This window comes from Pleurodeles waltl, chromosome 4_1, assembly GCF_031143425.1.
Source record: "Pleurodeles waltl isolate 20211129_DDA chromosome 4_1, aPleWal1.hap1.20221129, whole genome shotgun sequence".
NCBI classification, from domain to species: domain Eukaryota; kingdom Metazoa; phylum Chordata; class Amphibia; order Caudata; family Salamandridae; genus Pleurodeles; species Pleurodeles waltl.
In genome coordinates this window covers 831017362-831032850 of record NC_090442.1, presented here as the reverse complement: position 1 = coordinate 831032850, position 15489 = coordinate 831017362, and the positions used below count along the sequence as shown (strand labels likewise).

General features: G+C 42.3%; 1 protein-coding gene across 1 annotated transcript in view; it reads right to left on the bottom strand.

The window, feature by feature from the left end:
• The window catches only part of OSBPL8 (oxysterol binding protein like 8), a 943374-nt gene that overhangs the window by 864806 nt on the left and 63079 nt on the right, over positions 1–15489 (bottom strand). The window contains exon 2 of the mRNA XM_069229570.1: positions 12807–12937. The gene's annotated coding sequence lies outside the window, so the exon portion shown is untranslated. The remainder of the gene's footprint in view (positions 1–12806; positions 12938–15489) is intronic.

The following is a 15489-nucleotide window of genomic DNA, read 5'->3' as shown; positions in this document are numbered from 1 at the left end:
GGCTCGGATCCTGTGGCACCGAATGGAAAAGACTCATGTTTGGGCATAACTTGTCCATCATAACTCTTAACCAAATCATTCTGAACTTTTTTGTTTGAAACAGTTAAAGTTCCTTCATCAACTCCTGTATCCACTGAGGCATAAGAGGCACTGCTAGAGCACACATGAAATACTGCAAAGGTGGGCAGTGTCACCCCAGGGAACTTTAACGCCATGGGTTAGGGAGTGGCCAGGAGCATTCCACCACCCACAGGCTTGTGCCAGTACATTCCTTAGAACAATTTCTGGACCTGTGGAAGAAGAGAAGAGTACTGTCTCTGACCGAAGAAGAGCACAGAATACTAGACCTCCTCTTCCTCTTGTACCCAGGAAAAAGAAGTGGACTCTAAGCGCAGGCTTTATCAAGTGGATATAGTTGTTGTATACGGACCCTACGGCCCGGGTATAGACCTGTGGGGTGATCTCAGCTGTCTATAGGGTGGCGAGGGGCACCAAACAGGGCTGTCCACTCTCCTCACTGTTATTTGTACTGGCAGTAGAGACATGGGCAAGTGCAGCTTGAACTTGTAACTATTATGATGGGGTGCTCAGCCACAGCAGCATACATCATATCACAATATATGCAGATGACATGTTGCTCTTTCTTAGGGATAAGGAGTCTGACCCAGCCACTGTTATAAGATGGGTCCTATCTACAGATGTACATGCATTATTGTAATTGTTCTGGAGATTACAATTGCGATATACATGGATGTTGCTTACCATCCTGGATGTTTCCGACCTATTTAGTTTGAAAATTGCACACTAAATGACCATTACAGTATACTGTATAACTTGTAATTGTAAGTGCTGTTCCACTAAAATGTAATAAAATCTGTTTAAAAAAAAATGTGAGCGACCCATGCAAGGCTGTTCAGTTTATGGGCTGGTTTAGGAATATTTCAGGCCTCAGGGATAACCGGAGGAAGACCTGCCAGTTTTCGATCCAGTCGAGCGGGGACGAGGCTCCTCTAATACAGGATGTCATCTGGGAGCCTACCTCATTTAAACACCAGTTGGTTGAGGACAACATCAGTATGACCCTAACCTCCCTGCGAACGGCAATTTACATGTGCAAGACCCTTCCACTGTCAGTGCAGGGAGAGTGGCGGCAGTTAAAATGGTGGCACTCTATAGACTCCTCTATTCTTTGGTACCCTGTCTGTGGTGGCTGTGAAGGCTACTTTATAGGAACTGGATTACTTGCTGGTTGCCTTTCTTTGGAGGACGGGGAGTCAGTGGGTTGCACTTGCCAAACTTCAGGGACCAGTAATCGAAGGAGGCTTGACAGCTCCAAACTTTGAAGCATACTATCTAGTGGCTCAACTGCAGTGGGAGCTGCACTGGGTGCGGGTGGGTGAAGAAGAATTTGCTCTATATGACCTTGAGGGGCCCCAGAGGTAATGGCTGACACAATTGCTGCTAAAGCCCCGCCGTGCGGAGGTGAACACACAGGAATTGCGGGAACTGGCTAAATATTGCTTGACTCTGCTTGCCGAAAACTAAAGTGAAACACCCATACTCGCCAAGTATTCCACTGTGTTAACTGGTCGACCGTCTCACAGAGGACCACCGGGGTTGGTTCCAGACTTGGGGAGAGCAGGACATAGGAGCTATTGAGGCTCGTTATGGAGTGAGGGAGCGAATGCCGTTTGAGGACCTGCAGACCGAATATGACATGCCTTCCGGTTACTTTCTTGTGCATGGGGCAGTAGTGGTGGTGCTTTGGGGGACCTGGTCGGGACACCTCGAATGCATCACAGCTGCCACTTTCTCTGTGCCTCTGCTGGAGACACTAGGATTGTTCATTGCTCTTAGAAAGGACATAGATGCCTCATTAGAAGCTCTGAAAGAAAAATAGGAGGTGGATCCTAAGGTGTCTAGGAACACGTGGTTTAAACTGATTAATTTATCTTTTTCTGTGTAGGGTGTAACTGACCGCTTGCAGAATTAATAAGATTTCACTGTGGACCAATGTTGCTTGCCCTTGTGGTGGTTTGCTAGGTGCAGAATTCTTGCATATGGTTTGGGACTGTTTTGCGCTCACAACTTATGGGGGTGATATCCCTGCGCTGTTCAATGCTGTTACAGGTCACGCTATAGCTATGTCGCCAACAGTGAGGCTGCTGGGATACTACCCATACCCTGCTAAACACAAGGTTATGTACACATTATTGGACTTATCCCTTATCCTGGCCAAATGGCAAATTATGTTCAACTGGAAGTCAGTGGTGGGCCCTATGATAGATGGGTGGAAACAAGAGATGCTCCGATGTGCAGATTATGAAAGTGTTGTCCTCCTGAGAGACGCAAAGAGGGGCGTGGTCCATAGATGTTGCAAGAGCTTGGGAGGCCTTGGAGGAAAAGCTGAAAAAGGCAGATGAAGGCTCTGAGGAGGATGCAGCCTTGGAAGAGCCTGGGGTTGAGCAGTTGAACTGAATCAGCAGTAGGGGGGCTAACATGGGGGCAAGAAATTAGCGAGAGGGGGATGTTGAGTGACCACCTGGACAGGTCCCATGATGTGCAGCAATGCTCCCCCTCCTGGAACTCATTGTATTGTATTGTAATAGTATTTATATGGCACTTACTACCCCTGACGAGGCGTCAAAGCACTTTTCGGCGAGTAGCACGCTACTCCGGAAGCCAACAAGAATTAGTGATGGATTAGTATCGGGAAATATGAGTACAGTTTTAGTATTATTATGAGTTAATTTGAGCCGCGAATATGCAAATTTGTTAGTTAGATTGACTGGAGTAATGGAGGGGTGAAGGAGGAAAGAAATCCAGATGTGTTAATTGGGAGTATATGGTACTTGGTAATAGGATTTAGGCTTGGGATGAGTTTTAGGAGGATGGAGGAGGGAAGAGTCTGTGGAAGGGGTTAGGGAGATCATAGTAGTGGGTTGAGATAAATTAGGGCGAATTTAGTAGGGTTGTTTGGGAGGTCATGGTAGTAAAGTGAGGTTTGGTGAGTTAGATGTGGAAGCGGAGGGAAGAGCTTAGGCAGAGTTATTTAGGAGATGAAAGTAGTAGAATGGATTTGGGATGAGTCAGAGTGGGAATGGAGGATAGATTGATAGAGACATGACATATGATGATGGGTAGATAAGTGTGATAAGATGAGAGCAGGGATTCATAGATATCTAGTATAACAACCCACCCAGGAGCCATGCAATGACCACGAACATGCCAAGCACAGAACAACATATATATATATATACACACACACACACACACACACACACATATGTACATACAATACATATTTAGAACCATGGGTAAATATACTTACTTAAACAGGTTTAAAGAGTGTGTGTGTATTTTATTGCTATGACATAGTAGCGATACATAACTAGAAATATACACAATCAGAAAAAATATTTATCAACATAGACATAGGCAGTCCATAGTTGTTTGAATATGGTGGTTATGAAGGAAAGGGCCAACTCTTGAGTAGTTTACTGAAGACAAGAAAGTTATATGTGGCTCTTATAGTTGGGGGTAATGAATTCCATAGTTTGGCTGCTTGAACGGAGAAGTATGTACCACCTATAGTCCTTTTCTTGTATGGTGGTGTTCTAAGGCGGGGTGCCAATCTTGAGCGGAGGTTTCTTTGTTGGATGTATTTGGCTATTTTCATGTGATACTCTGTGTCCTGCAGGGCTCTGGCTTGCCTTGCTTGTGAGGGTGTGCAATAACATGCAAAGTGTGTTGGGGACATGGTGATTGTTGGGATACGGCGAAACCGATTATGGTTGCTGTCTTTGTTTAGGATCTGCGTCTTGGTTTTTACTGATCATACAAATGCCAATAAACTTTGTTTAGGGAAAAAAGGTGGACTCCAAGCCTCCTCCTGTTCAAGCTATAAGAGGCCTTTTCTACACCTGCCCAGTTCCAACTGGACTTGCCCTGAATCCAGCTGCTGGCATTTGCTGGAGTGAATCTTGATCCGCAAGGGGTGTCACGAAGGTGCTGGACCTTCGGCTGGTGTCTACATGTATTCTTCCTCATTTTTCCTGAAACCTGGGACACAGAAAACTTTTGGCTCCATACACCTCCACAGGACCGGGAACAAACTGTCAAGCCGATCTAACGTAGAGGTGTGTTGCTGCTGGGCCAAAGATTCAGATTGCTCCTGCTTGGAGCTTTTCGAAGCAGAACTTCTGAGTCAGCTGAACCTCTGAGAAGTATCTGGACTTGTGAAGCCCTCTTCGGCTGCACTCTGCAGACTTGCCCCACTGGAAGAATACAAGCTCCAAAAAAGTTACTAAGTATGAAGCAAGACATTTTCACCAGGTGAAAGCTCCAAAGGTATCCAGTCATGAAGGGACCTTCTCTGGGTGCACAATTCAAATTTCTCCTACTCTGTGCTTCCCTGCCAAAAGTCAACAGCTTCACTGAAATGCCATCCAGCAGCTATAAGATAATGTGGAACCCTGTTTGGCCACATCCTGTTGTCTTGCCCCGCTGAGGATTTATTTACTTTAATTTCAGACTAAGTCCGAAGGTAAGACTTATGACCGGGTCAAACCCAATTTCTGTATTCGGCACACACTCCATTGCAGTTGGCCTTAGCTTGCACCTAGGTACCAATGAAGTGCAACCATATGACTAAAACTGGAGCTTAACACTTTGTGGTGCTATTTTGACATTTCAACTTTACAAATTCACAACTCAGGTTTCGCTTATTGGATTTGTCATTTTCAGCATCATTCTATTTAATAAAATATTCCTTTTCCTAAATTGGTTTGGGATTTTTCTTGTGTTGTATTTTGACTTTATTATGCTTTTGATACTGCATACGTATCTTTCACATTGCCTCCAACTTAAGCCGGTCTTCTCTGTGCTGTAATTACAAAGGGGTTAAGCTCTGTTTGATTTAGTAATGTTAATAGGTCACACTGACAACGGTTGTGGGGATTACTTAAGGTGGGTATTCACTCCACTCAACTAATACCCCAATTTCTTACATCATTCTTCACTAGGCCTTGAATATCACCCCAGCAGGCTCTAGTACAGGGCATCCAATTTATTGGGCCTTTCCACAATCACAGCTGCAACTCTCCAGATGCTCATTCCCTTTTTCATCTACTTCATCTCTTCCTACAATCCACTGGATCTTGGCCCGGGCACCTTTGGAAAATGGATACAAGCAATGGACTATTCAACGATAGCAACTTCAAGCTAAATATCGCAAAATCCGAGTTACCAATGTCCGGCAAATGGATTGTTACAGTCAATCATCTGGCCTCAAGAGCTCGGCCTCTCGCCATTGAGTGCAGCTGAGTTGTAAACCTAAGGGTGATGACTCACTTATATCACAAGGACATCTGGACGCCAAAACGTCTACATGATGAGCTACCTTCAGCAAATATTCCAAAACCATGGCTCCCTCCAAAAACTCAGGTTCCATTTCCTTAGTAGTGTTTTTTTACTATGCCACTTGACTGTACCTTGGCGCATCTCTGTTAATACTACAGAAATTACAGAGACCTGAGAATACAGCTGCAAGACAGCCACTCAAAATATCAATGTGGACTTGCATCGCAAATACCATGTACATACTTTAGCTACCTGCGGCTAAACACAAACAACACTTTCAAAGTAAAAAGCATTGTTCATCCTGCAATCATTGGAACTGAACTGCACTTACATCAAAAGAAACTCCACTCATTTAGTCAAACCAGATACCCCTTCTTTTGATTGTTGCTTCGAAACGTTGCAAGCTGGTGGGACCTCCTTCTCTAGCCAGCCTTGGAACTTGGGGCCAGATGTACGAAAAATCCAAATGGCGACTTGCAATTTGCGAGTCCCTGCGATTCGCAAATTGCAAGTCGCAATTTGGAATGCAGAAAGGTGTCTCAGACACCTTCTGCAACTCGCAATGGGGTCGCAAAGACCCACCTCATTAATATTAATGAGGTGGGTCGCAGTTTGCGACCCCATTGCGAGTAGGGGCACTCACGGGGATGGTGGCCTGCTGGAGACAGCAGACCACCATGTCCGTGACTGCTTTTTAATATAGCAGTTTTTTTTTTCTAAGTGCAGCCCGTTTTCCTTAAAGGAAAACGAGCTGCACTTTGAAAAAAAAAAAAAAAAAAAATCGAAAACTTTAGTTTCGGATTTTTTCAGGGCCACTGCCTGCTCTGAAAAAATATTTTCTATTCCAGTCACAAAGGAGAAGGGGTCCCATGGGGACCTCTTCCCGTTTGCGACTGGGTTACCATCCACTTCAAGTGGATGGTAACTGCGCTTCCATTTGCGACCGCTTTTGCAGTCGCAAATGGAATTAAATCGCATTGCGAGTCGCAAATACATTTGCGAGTCGGAAATGCATTTTGTGAGTCGGATCCGACTCGCAAAATGCATTTCTGCATAGCAAAGAGGCATTTGCTCCTCGCAAACGGCGATTTTCGCTATTTGCGAGGCACAATCTCTTTGCTACATCTGGCCCTTGATCCCTTGGCAGCGTTAAAAACTTGGTTCTTTCCTGCCACAGAATTAAAATACAAAGACAACAAACTAAGACTATTTCAACATTCTCTAAGACACCAGACTCGAGGGCAGCAATGATTGCTGCAACATATATGAAGCAAGTCTTTGAAGCTCAACCTACAGCTCCAATAAGGACATACTATATCCAATATACTTTTAACCACAAGCTCAAAAGGACGTTCATGAAGACACATAATACATAACACTCTCTAGGCAAGGGTCTGGAAATATGAACACAGACTACAGATTTACATCCGCTTTATTGGCGTTCCATTTACAGATACAAACAGCTAAGCTTAGAGTCATTTGCAGCACAAAAAATCACTTATCTCCCACAGGGAAAGTGACTCACTAAGCTATATTAGAGTCGGCTCTAAAGCTTTAATGCAAATAATTAAGCACGTTTTAACACAGCATGTTTTTACCAAGGTAGATCAACTGATCTTAGGAAAAAAAACATAAAATGTAAAATATCAATGTCAAATTAGAATTGAAAATGTGATTTACCAAGGCCAGATCCACTGCAGGAAAGCATGTGTTAAGCGAATCTCTTTTAGTTGTAGGTAGATATGCTGCATTTAAGATCTATAAATGTGATTAGGTTCAAAACTAAAAGTACATTGAAATATATGGCTACGTATATTGCTGACTAGATTAATAAGATATAAAACTCTGAAATAGGGTTCAGCAGAGCCCATTTGCAAATGCAATGTGAGAAAAGTCTTCCCAATGTGCTTTAACGAAATAAACAACTGCCCTGGGAGCCATGTTCGTTTTTTTTGCCGAACATTCACACCTTGGCTGGTAGTTTTGGTCACTCCTTTGTGTCATTAATAACAGAGATGAAGCACGATTCTTAGAACAATGGTTCAGCAACACGAAAAGAGACTACATTCTTTCTTATTAAATCTCTTCTCAACTATCCCCATACCTCGAAAACAACGGTGTTCCCAAAGGCTAGCAGTCTGACACCCGCCCTTCCCAGTTAACACAGTCTTCTAAAGAAGAGAGCTCCTGGACGTATTAATTGTGGACATGATTGCACATTCATACTATTGGATCGATCTGCAGCCTTTAATACCATTGATAATTGTATTTTGATCAGTCATTTAGCTAGGTAATATTATACAAAGCCCTAACTCGGTGTACTGTTGTAATGTAAAAACAGAACAAACAAGTTGATAGGCTTCTTTAGTTCTGCATGCCTGCATTTTCGACGCCCATTATACTCTATCACATGTATTCCTGTAACACCCAAATTCAGACACACAGTGCAAAACAGCAGACTAGCACCCAGTAGCAATTTGCATTTCCAAAACTGGATGTACCAATGGTGCCTCTGACTATATAAAGTAAATACAGATGGGCTGAAACTAGGGGCAACCGACTGGCAAAACCTCTCCTTCATACCACAAGGAGATTAAAAAAACAAAAATAGGCTGTATCCTCCGTCGTCTACCAGGTGGTTTTCATGCCCTTAAAAAGCACCTATAAAATCCCTGTGATGCAAACAGAGATAATCCCCATCCTCGATTACTAAAGAGCCAATCATACTTACCAAACTCTCAAGAGTCCAAATTTACACAGCTGTCTCAGGTCCAGTTGTCAGTGGTATGGATGCATTACACTTGTCAAGAAAACCCTCCAGTAATGGCTGATCAAACAACAACAAAATTCAGAGTAAGATTATGTGCAGTACTACAAGTATCTTAGCAGTTGTTCTCTAGGCAATTAAATCCTGCCCTATCCCCTTAACCACTTCTTTAGCTAGGGAGCAGGATACACGATTTGGATTACACAGCATGCCCAAGGTTCAATGTTAAGACTACCAAAGACTCTGTAAAGAAGTAAGGATTTGTTTATTCTTCGCTGTTAACTGAAGACGAAGCTCTCTAGCAGCACCCATGGTCTCTACCTTGTCAGAGACCTGAGATCGGTATTCTTGATGACTGGAGATATTTCAGCCACATAGGTTTAGGGCACCATTCTTTTTTCACTCTCCTGCTTAAAAACGTTACAGAATACTATTACTGATACACAAGAGGACTTCTTGAAATATGAACGAGACCATGGAGTTTCAAAGTAGACAAGTGGTAGAGTCCTATCTTTATTGCACGCGACCCCCTCCCTGTATGAAACTGCATAAAGGCTGAATAAAGGGATCACCAAAAACTTTAAATAAACTTACACCTTTTGAGCAATCCTAAATAAGACTTTACCAACATTCTCTGCAAATAATACTTTTATCGGTCATCTAGGGTTTAACTATAACGAGTCAACTGGCCATGTCTTGCCCGGTTTCGCTTGATAATGTCGTCCAAATGTCTTCTCTAGTCTATTGTGGCTGCCCTATATTAATCCTTAATCCTTCAAGGATATATAGAGACCTTTCATCAGAACAGTCAAAATCATATAGTCCTCCCCAGCACGTGGACTGCATTGTCAGCACTGCATTGTTCTTATGCTCTTCAGCACTTATTACACAATCTTACATCTGGGAATTTTTTTCCAAATGGCACTCTTCAAAATAATGACGTAGGAGGATGGGCGACAACATCTATATTTTTCAACTCCAACTTCTTCAGCTCCTATAAATGTGCTCTGTAAACGTGAAGGAATTTGAAATTGGAGGCTAAAAATGAAGACTGTGCCCTTAGATTGATTCCCAGGGGCAGTGAAACAGAGCTTGGCAAACAATTGTGTGCTAGCAAGATCCAGTTCACTGCTTGCACCAATTTCTTCACCGTCAGACAGTGAAAAAACATCCAACTTATTTTAGTACTACATGACCAAGCTCCACCAGAAACAGGAGGGACCATGGCCTAAGGAAGTCAATGTGATTCTATAAATCTGGAACCTGGGGGCCACACAACAATCTGATGCACTGACCAACTAGTGACACATGCTTTGTAGACAACTCAGCACAGACAGTAAAGGACATGTTTCCCTTTAGTGCATCGGTCTGTCTGGTACTTAGATTGCTGACAGCAACACTTACAACAATTAGCAGTTCAGACATGATCGAGGCCCGTGACTGGTAACTACAAAAGACCATCATTACATTCATTCTACATTTGTTTCTCTCACCTAAAAAATACTTTGTGCTAGCAGGGCAACCAGCGCAAACAAATCTGGTTGTCGGTGGTAATTCAGTAATAGTGTAAGCCAGTAGTAAAGAACAGTCAAAAAATCCAGAATGTGACCAATTATAAAAATAAAATAATGTTAAACATTACACAAGAATGCAGCGCTTAATGGTAGAGAAAGAAATAAAAAATGAAAGAAACAGCCATCAGGTCAAAGTATTTAAGCAACAGGATGAACAGGGGACGGGTGAAAAAAAAAAAAAAACTGCTCTTCTGCAAAGTGTTTGCATAATTTGGAAGCAAAGAGAAACAGTGAATATCACAAATATTGGTAATGCTGAGCGTTTCCACATCACAACAAGCACGGGCAAAGCCAATAGGGTTCATATTGGCGAGATCTATTGGTTTGGTCAATGTTCTTAGACATGTTGCAAAGCAGAACGAGCTGCTGTGCAACATGCCTTAAATAAATATATATATATATATATATATATATATATATTTTTTTTTTTTTTAAACTCACAGTGACTCAGCCAGCACTCACCTGATAACAGCGTTTTTTTCCCATTTCAGACCTGTTGCACAGAAGCTCATGCTGGTGTGCAATATGTGTAAAAATAGTGCTGGGCGCCCTTGTTAAGCACTATGGAGGTGGAGGGTGTGTGGAAATAAAATGGGCAGCAGTGGGGGAAGAGGCGGTCAAACAGACAGACAAGGTGGTGGTGGTACAAAAGTGATGGACGTGGTGGGAAATGGACATACCGTCTGCCGAATTACAATCTCATTATATGCTGTGGAAAACGCAATAAGGCGGACGGGATATCCATCATGTTTGTGAGAGTAACCTGTCCGCCAAACTCTAAATCAGGTACCCCAAGTTGCTCATTTACACTCACATTACGGTTGTATAAAGGAAAAACACATGTTGCACTGTTTTCTGGGTAGTTTCACATTCAGATGTCTGACTTATTTAAATATTTGGAACCTCTAAACAAATGCAATTTGGTGTTAATCTTCAAAGTACAGCACCATACACTGACGTCCGATAATTGAAATGGCAAATAATCCATCACCAATGAAGAAGGCATATTTAAATAAGAAACACTACAGCTTTAACCAGAAGATATTCTGCAAAGTGACACTGAATCACCCCAATAAGCAACCAGGTTGTTGGAAATTGCCCCTTTTTGCAGGGTTATCTCCAAACGCTTTGCCTCGGACTTCCTACTTTTGCCTGTGTGCTGCATTTCGTTTTTTTCTGGCATTGGTACTCTGGGCTCTTTAACACTGCTGACCAGTGCTAAAGTGCAAGTGCTCCCTGCCTAAATTGTATTGGTGATTGGTTTATTCATGATTGGCATATTTGATTTACTAGTAAGTCCCTAGCAAAGTGCACCGTGGTCCCGACAAATGCTACTAGTGGGCCTGCAGCACCGTTTGTGCCAAACACATGAGTAGCCCTGTAAACATGTTTCAAACCTGCCATTGCAGTGTCTATGTGGGCAGTTTTAAACTGCCACTTTGACCTGGCAAGTGCAACCACTTGTCAGGGTTAAACCTTCCCTTTAGCTACATATAAGTCACCCATAAAGTAGACCTAAGGCCTCCCATTGGCAGAGTGCAGTGTATTTAAAAGGTAGGATATGTAGTGGTGTGTTTTACAAGTCCTGATAGTGAAATACTGCTAAACTCGTTTTTCACTATTGCAAGGAGTATCTTTCCCTCAGGATTACATGGGGATTGCCTTGAAATATCTTTCCAGTGTAATTTCCCATTAAGAGCAGCTAGAGATATGGAGTTTCTGAACTCACAACTTAAAATAAAACTTTTGGTGAGGTCGGTTTCTGAAGTATAAGTTTGAAAATGCCACTTATAGGTAGTGGGCATTTTCTCGCTTAACCATTCTGTGCCTCTGCCTGGCTGTGGAATACACATCTGGGAGAGGATTAAAGTTGGGCTGTTTGTGACTTCACTCTAGAGAGTCATACAAAGGGAGCTGAGGTGTGCCCTGCATTTCCTGATGGGTCTTCCGGAGCTAGAGAGATGGGAGGAGCCGATACTTGCATCTGAATAGGGCTGTGCCTGTCCCCACACAAAGCAGCCTCCAACCCCCAGGGTGTGGCCAGAGCCGGGGCAGGGAAAGGCAGGGTCTTGTGCACACCAAAAGACTTCTTTGAATTTTGCCTACTTCAAAGACAGAAATGAGTATAAGTACTGGACCTATGACATAAGGTTACAACAATTCAGGACTAAGGATATTTTGCCAGTAAGAAGAGCTACATGCTGTAGGAGGGCCTGCCACTCCGCCTGTTGCTTTGTTGTGCTAGTGTGCTGCTTCTGTCCTGAGAGTGAAAGGACTGGACTTTGCTTTCTACATCCTGCTTCCCAAGGTTCTCCAAGGGTTTGAACTGAGCTTGCCTCATGTTTAGAAGTCTCAGGGACATCACAAACTTCATCTGCCAGTGTTGAAAGAAAAAAAATTAAAAATTGACGCAGCACCTGCAGATTTGACCCAGCGCCTGTTTCACCATGGTTCCATCATCAGTGAGTCTGGTCCCTGGGGGTCAATTTCTAATCACCTCCACACCGCAGTAAGGAACCTAGGCTAAGTTTCTGGAAATCAACGCATCGCCTTTCCTACGAGGAAAGAATTGATGCATAACCTCCCCTGAGCAGTAAGGAACCAACTCATCGCTTTGATTTTTCGGGACCTCACCTCCCCTGCGGCCCGACTCAGCTTGTTTTTGACGTATCCCAGGTATTTTGTGCTAAAAACATGCAACCATTGATTCCTATGGAATAAGACTCATTTAAACCATTAAAAGTGATATCTTTACTTGTGTGTGTTGGGTTTTTGTCGTTTTGGTCTTGTTTTACTCAGATAAATATTGGCTATTTTTCTAAATTGATCTGAAGTACCTTTGTGGTGTTTTCACTGTGTTACTGTGTGTGTGTGTATGTGTGTGTAAATACTTTACACATTGCCTATGAGATAAGCTAGACTTATCGTGCCAAACTACCAAGAGGGTTTATCTTAGCTGTGTAACTCCCTGACCTGGACTAGAGCAAGGGTCTCTACTTGGACAGGGGGCAAACCACTGCCAACTAGAGACACCATTTCTAACACAAGTGAACGCAATGCTGATGAGAACAAAACATTAAAAGTGGACTGCATTATATACTTACAGTTCACATACTCCTATACACTGGATTCTGATCTTCTGATTAAGTGCAGATCAGTTCAGACAGTGAACATATACATAATCCTTTTGTTTCCACGTTCTGTGAACTCCAAAATGTCCTCGGTGCATAAAAATCTGAAAAGGGAATAAAATTAATAGGAGACACATTAAAAACAAACTATTGACTTGCCCTAAATATCTACATGCAAACAGCTATAGTAATATTAGTAAGTGGTCTTCAGAGTTTCAGCATCCAGAGCCCCATGTTCCCAACTTTCTCAGGCCAGCTTGAAAGGTCATTCAGTAGAAGGTCTTGTGAATACCCCCAGACCATTGAACAGGATATTAAAGCAGACATGCTGCTCACAGAGTTTATTACAGTACTGTTCATTCACAAGCTTCTCCACACTACAATCCGCTAGATTTAAAGGCTGGGAGACTGGGAATGCTGGTCAGATAACAAATTCTAAAGGCATGGCTATAACAATAATCATTAATAAGTATAACTGTTGCCCATATAAAACAAGCATTGACAATGGCAGAAGGTACAGCCGAAAAGTGCCTTCTCAGTATCACTGCCGATCCAAAATGGCAGATATCCTGCTTCTAAATTTGGTTGTCATCTTGGAACAGTAAAACAATGACACACCATGGATAATACTATTTCAAAGGGGCCACCTGGCTCAAAACTAGAGGCCATGTGTAACGCAAAGCATTATAGGTGAAATAAGTGACAAGCAAGCTTTTGGGTAGCACTGTCTGTTGAAACTGCCAGGCACTCAAAAATAAAAAATAAATGAGGACCTATAAAAACACAACAAGGAAAACTAGAGGGTTGGTCCACTAGGCTCAGTACCAGAGCACTTTCATTTTTAAGGGGATGTGTACATGCATTTAAGTGAAATGCAGTCACTCACAAGGTAAGAGAACCAATGGCCAAAGTGGGCTGCCCAACTGCCCTCAATCTATTTTCTGTCATGACAGAAGCAATATTTGAATGGATGAAGAGGGGTGGTCCAAAACCCCTCTACATATGTGTAAGCATGGAAGTATTTTTATGATATTTTTAATTAGAGGAGCCAAGCACACAACCAGGACAGACCTAACAAAGTACATTGAATAACACAAAGGTAAATGTTAGACTTGAAATTATAAATATGTACCATAATACTGTAACAAAATATAACCCCCCTCCTAAAAGGTTATAGAGCAAGAATTATTGCAGTGTAACTCTTCTACTTGCAGGGCTTGTCTAGGGGCTAACCAGCACCAAACCCTTCTCTCTACAAGTTTAATCCAGCATTAAAAACTACTGGCTTTAACATAGGCTTTTAACAATGAAGAAGTCTGGCCTACAGCCTTTAATGTAACGTTCCATACCTATGTCATCTGATAGCTTCCACTAGAACCCCTTAGGCCTATGGCCTTGATCACTGGCTTGTCAGCACAACAAACCCAGTCCCAGTGTATTGAGCATAATCAGTGCTATATAAGCACTCTTTCAGCAGAAGAGAAGATAATCATGTAGGAAGAGCATACGCCACTCTTTCGGTATGTCTTCTTGAAGCTCCTTTTCCTAGCCATCACATAAGATCATACAAGAGATGTCCTGATATACCTGAACTTAATAATTGAACAGGTTTGTGTTCTGGTGCTGTGCTCCATAAACAGATAGACCAGGCTCCTCTTTCTTAGGCTTGACCTTGGTATGAAGCAGAGTGAATTCGATCATACATTTTAGACAATTCTCATAAGAAGGATGGTTGGCCAACAACTAGCAACTTTCTACAGTTCTTACAAAGGCTGCATATTCTAAAATGTAAATTAAAAAGAAAAGTGAAATATCTGAAACTGAAATACTATAAATTAATTGATTGGTTATTGACAATTAACTGTGGTATCATGGGTGCTCCCCTCCACACACCCCCAAACCAAAAAAGATGAAGGTGAATGGGAAACTAAGGTAACACATCATAAATATTGAGGGCTGCTGCATGTTCAGCTTAGCCTTCACAACCATAACTCATGTAAACCCATGACAAGAGAACAACAGTGCATCCGTTAAGTCTGCACGTTTTGATTTTGTAGACACACATCGTATAATTCAAAGTGAGGCAATGTAATCTATGATCATTTCTCTCTCAATTTTCTTAGAAGTATAAAAACTCAAAATGTTTTCTCAAAGTGTGCGGAAACCCCATTGTTTACTTAGAGCTGAGTAACACATTTGGAATTGGGAATTGTTGGATAAGTCAAGGGAAAAAAGCCACCAAATCCACAAACAAAGCCATCTGCCTCCTTCACCCTGACAGTCTATCAAAAGTGAGGTCTTTGGATCAAGAAGAACACCAATTCCTGGTTGGCTGTGCATTTGTTTATAACAATGGACAACAAATATACAGCCATGAGACCTCGTTGGTGGAAGTGTGCTTTGTAAATAATTAATTACATACCAAGAGACATTTTCACATTCTTCTTTCTGGAAAACGCTACCTAACTTCCACATAACATTCATCCAAACAGTGGAGCACACAAAGGCAGACAAGGCCAACCAATGTTTTGAATGGGATTCACTGGTCGTCCTCCTATCTATCCAAACGTCATAAGCCTCATTACATGAACACTTCCATATTCTAGAAGTTCCTTTTCCTAGAAACTCCTGATCACCTCCTGGCCTTCAGAGTTCT